This window comes from Carlito syrichta, unplaced genomic scaffold (genome assembly GCF_000164805.1).
Source record: "Carlito syrichta isolate Samal-C Ts95f unplaced genomic scaffold, Tarsius_syrichta-2.0.1 Scaffold313764, whole genome shotgun sequence".
Lineage (NCBI taxonomy): Eukaryota > Metazoa > Chordata > Mammalia > Primates > Tarsiidae > Carlito > Carlito syrichta.
In genome coordinates, this window is record NW_007257860.1 from 470,468 (window position 1) to 475,007 (window position 4,540).

General features: G+C 38.0%; 1 pseudogene; it reads left to right on the forward strand.

Annotated features, from left to right (window-relative positions):
- The first annotated feature begins 4,115 nt into the window (after window positions 1–4,115).
- Window positions 4,116–4,279, forward strand: LOC110596753 (annotated as a pseudogene).
- The last annotated feature ends 261 nt before the right edge of the window (window positions 4,280–4,540 follow it).

A 4,540-nucleotide genomic window follows, 5' to 3' on the forward strand; every position in this document is an offset into this window, starting at 1 on the left:
TCTTAAACTGTGTACAGCATCTCCAAGACCAAATATTTACCTCTTGCTTAAAAATCTTGAGCTATCGCTATTTACTGATCTTTACTTTCACTGAAGAGAAAATGGAATAAATTACATAGAATATTCATCTACATTGTTATTCAAATGTAAGTCATCAGTAGCATACTACTCTTTCACACATAGAAAGAGTCTATGCTATTTAATAGGCTTTATCTATCTATGATTGCTTAGACTTTACGTAAGATACTGATTCGAACTTGCCATTTAAATTTTGGGAATATGGTAATGAAAGAGTAAAATTATATACTCTTAAATAAATTCGGGAAAAATTAGCTTACTAAATCTTGCCATCTAGAGTAAGTTTTAGAATAAGAAATGATATAAAGTCTATTTCTGGATAAATCTTAAACATAATGCTAAATAATGGACTAGAGGAAAATCTTTGTCCATTAGACCTCTCTACATCAGAGTTGGACCTCTTTAGATCAGAGTCTAGCAATTACTGTGTATTTAACTTACAGAAGAGAGCTGTTCTTATTCTTGTGATCTGCGCTTGTCTTGAGTTAATATGTTATTGAAATGGAAGTAAAAGGAAGTGAAAACTAGGTAGAACCAGTATACCAAATAATATAACAACTGAAGCAGCTCATTTAAATGACTGACATGGACAAGAGTACAGTGATCAATTTCAGAATTGTTTGGAAACATATTAGTATTTTTGAGAAAATTGTCATTAAAGCTGTATTTCTGATTTAAATATTACCTTGGAAGCAAGTTTTATATAAGTTATATATTGCTGTGAACCTGTATTCTTGTATTTTCTTTCTTCTTTTTCCTTTTTCTTTTCTTTTTTGGAATTTTTCTTTTCTTTTTTGGAATTAGGGTTTCACTCTGTTGCCCAGGCTACAGTGCAGTGGCATGATCAAGGTTCACCCTGGCCTTGAGTTCCTAGACTTAAGTGATCCTCCCGCCTCAAGCCTCTTAAGTAACTGGGGCTACAGATGCATGCCACCTTGCCTGACTAATTTTTTTTTTTTTTGTAGAAATAAGATCTTGCTATGTTGCTCAGGCTGGTCTTTAACTCCAGGCCTCAAATGATCCTCCCACCTCAGCTTCCCATTGCAAAGGCATTACAGGTGTGAGCCATCATGCCTGCTCTGAACCTGTATTTTCAGAACCTTGTTATTTTTATAACAAGAAATGAAATTTTTAAGAGAAGATTTGAAAGAATGACTGTAAGAGGAGGACCCCCAAAAACCTGGAGGACAGGTTCCTTGGAGCACAGGCTTACCCCCCGGGGTAACTGTTCTAGGAACTTGTCAGCATCAGTGTACCAGCTAGCAATGTTGTGAGGCTGCATTTGGCTTCAGTGAATTTTCCTTTGGAGATTCTTTCAACACAGTTGCCCTTTTCATGATGGGTGATTTAGGGGACACCTACCCATACCATGCTAAGTGTTCAGCAGTTTTTGGCCAAAAAATGGCATGACCCCCATGCCCCACCCTCCCTATTCACCTGCTGTCACCTTGAGTGACTTTTTGTTTCCCTGGATGAAAAAAGTCCTTAAAGGGAAACATTTTGTTGATGTTGAAGAGATAAAACAAAAAACAGCAGAAGCACTAAAAAATATCAAAATGGACGAGTTCAAAAACTGTTCTGAGCAACAGAAAAGTGTCTTGATAGGTGTATTTAGCCAAACAGAGAATACTTTGAAGGTGATTGCAGTTTAAGCATATAAGAATAAATACAAGCCGGGCTCGGTGGCTCAGCCTGTAATCCCGCGCCTTTGGAAGGCTGAGGTGAGTGGATTGCCTGAGCCCGCGGGTTCGAGACCCGCCTGGGGAGCAAGACCTCATCTCTACAATAAATAAAAAAATCAGCCGGGTGTGGTAGCGCGCACCTGTAATTCCGGTTACTCGGAAGGCTGAGGCGGAAGGATCACCAGAGTCCAGCAGGTCGAGGCTGCGGTGTCTGGGAGCGGCCACTGCATTCCAGTCTGGGCGACAGAGTGAGACTCCAACTCAAAAAAAAAGAAAAAAGAAAAAAGAATAAATACATAATTTTTAAATAAATAAATGCTGGGTTTTTGAGGGTCCCCCCTCATATACTTATCTTTTTTGTTTTTCTCTTACCTGAAACAGAGAAACAAAGCATATTTCAATGTCTAAATTGTAGCTCTTCCACTGGCTAGCAATGTGACCTTAGATAAGTCACTAAACCTAATTTAAAAAAATAATTAAAATGGAATAACAATAGTGCCTCCTTAATAGTTATTGTGAGGATTAAATGAAATCTTAATGTGAAGCCATCAACACAGCACTTTGCGCATGGTAAATGCTCAAATAATGTTTATTGTTTTTATTAGGATTATGGCAATAATGCTATTATAATATCATTATTTGCCTTTTTTAAGCTCTTTGGTTAAAATTAAATTTATGTGTTTATATTCTGTCTCTGCTTCCACTGAGCTTGGTGTTCTTGGCCTACTGGTGAATTGTAGTAGCATAAAACAATGTCCTTGTTCAGAACAAACAGACTGAAATAATGAATGACAAGTTTTAAAAAAATATCTGATCCCTGAATAAGGAGTCTGGAGATCTTGTTTTTGGTGTTGGTTCTGCTAGCTCTGCATTCTTGAGAAAGGTGTTAATTTCTTCCATAAAATAAGGGCTTAGACCATATACTTGTTGATTTGTGTGTGTGCGCGCTCTTCAAAATAGTATGACAATTATTTACACAGTTATTGAGTAAATACATATAGGGCTTTGGAGCCTAGGCTGGGTGATTGTAAGGCAGATCTTGTAAGATGGGAAAGAGGTCATAATTGTGTAGAGTTAAGCTGATGAGGCCATAGCTTTGAATTTGTCAGTACAGTGATGGAAAGACCTTTTCCCCCCTCTAACTATTAAATCACCAGAGAGAGTCAAGGATCTTGAAGCAAGCCTTGATGGACAAGTGTTAACCTTGATATTTAATCTATTTTGGTTGCTTTATGGTCTTACTTTCTAGGAGTTATGGAGTTGTATTTTCCTAAGGGAAAAAATCCACTATTTAATTTTGATCTCTGGCTTTTTCAATATCTCACATTGTCTCTTCTTCCCTTCCGTCTACTCTCATTTTCTTTTCATTTTTTTTTTTTTTTTTTTTTTACAAGAAAGAGCTCTGTAGAGCTCTGGATCTCCTTAAAATGTAGACTGATTCAGTAGGTCTAGGACAGAACCTAAGAGTCTGCTATTCTAGCAAGCTCCCAGGCAGGTTTCTTGCTCCTGGTGGATGGCCTTCATTTTGAGAAGCAAAAGTCTATCTGTAGCACTGTATTTGTTGAGTATCAGTCCTTTGTAACATCTTTATCTCTTCTCTGTCTTGCAATTTAGACTGTACATCTCAGGCTCTGAATTAAGTATCCTTGTATTCCCAATCTTGAACTTAGTCTTTGGATAAATATGTCTTTTTCTGTACCTCTGATTCTCTTTGCACACAACACACAGTTACTGTGTGTGATCCATGGTTGTTTCTGCAGCCTACTTTCTCTGTGTGACTCCCTGCTTCTGCTGCTCTACTGCTCTACTCCAGGTTGACTTCTAACCTAAACTTACCTGGTCCAGACTCTTTTACTCAGTGGGTACATTTCAGTGTTTCCATTATTAGGCCATTGCTGTGCAGTATAACATAAGTTAAATTTTCCAACAGTTGCTATTGGAAATGACTGTATATGCACATCTCTCTCTAGTCTCTTTACCATATATGATTGCAGTAATTATATTTGGTAACCCCTTGTATGTCCAGATGACCATGTATGTAGTCTTCTTTTCAGTAGGGTGCTCTGCTTTAGAATGTCAATGACTGCCTCCATTTTCAGGGAGCTGCCTAGCCAAATGAATGGAGGTGAGAGGTATAACTGGTCAGCACCAGAAATTAAGTTGATGTTCCCTCCAATCTAGTTTATTTTTCCACAAATATGTTTTTGAGAAACTGAAGTTTAAGTTCTTGAAGTTCTTTGTGAAGGTCTTTGTGGAGGCTCCTGGTGGTGGTGATGAGGTAGGGTTCCTTCCAGCCTCTTTAATATTTTATGCAACTTTTTTTTTTTTTTGCCTCGTTGCACTCCTGAGTGCAAGATGGGTCACCAGAAGGTCTACTGGAGGCACCCATGGAAATTCGGCCAGGGTTCCCATTGTGTCTGCTCAGTTGGCACTGTCTGATCCGGAAATATGGCCTCAATATGTGCCACCGGTGTTTTCGTCAGTACACAAAGGATATAGGTTTCATGAAGTTGGACTGAGTGATCTCCTTTGAATGCATTATCCAAGGCATCTACCCGATGAAAACATGCTGGGTCCTTGTACATAAAATAAAGCATTCTAAAAAACAAAAAAACCCAGAATGATACCAGTAAACAGTGGGTTTAGAAGTTCTTTATTACCAGATATCTTTGTAAGATAAGATTCAACAGTCTTACAGAATGAACATAAAAATAGGGGTAAGGTGCTTCATGTAAAATAATGTAATTTTCCTTGAAGAGTAGAGGAAACAGCAAGCGGTC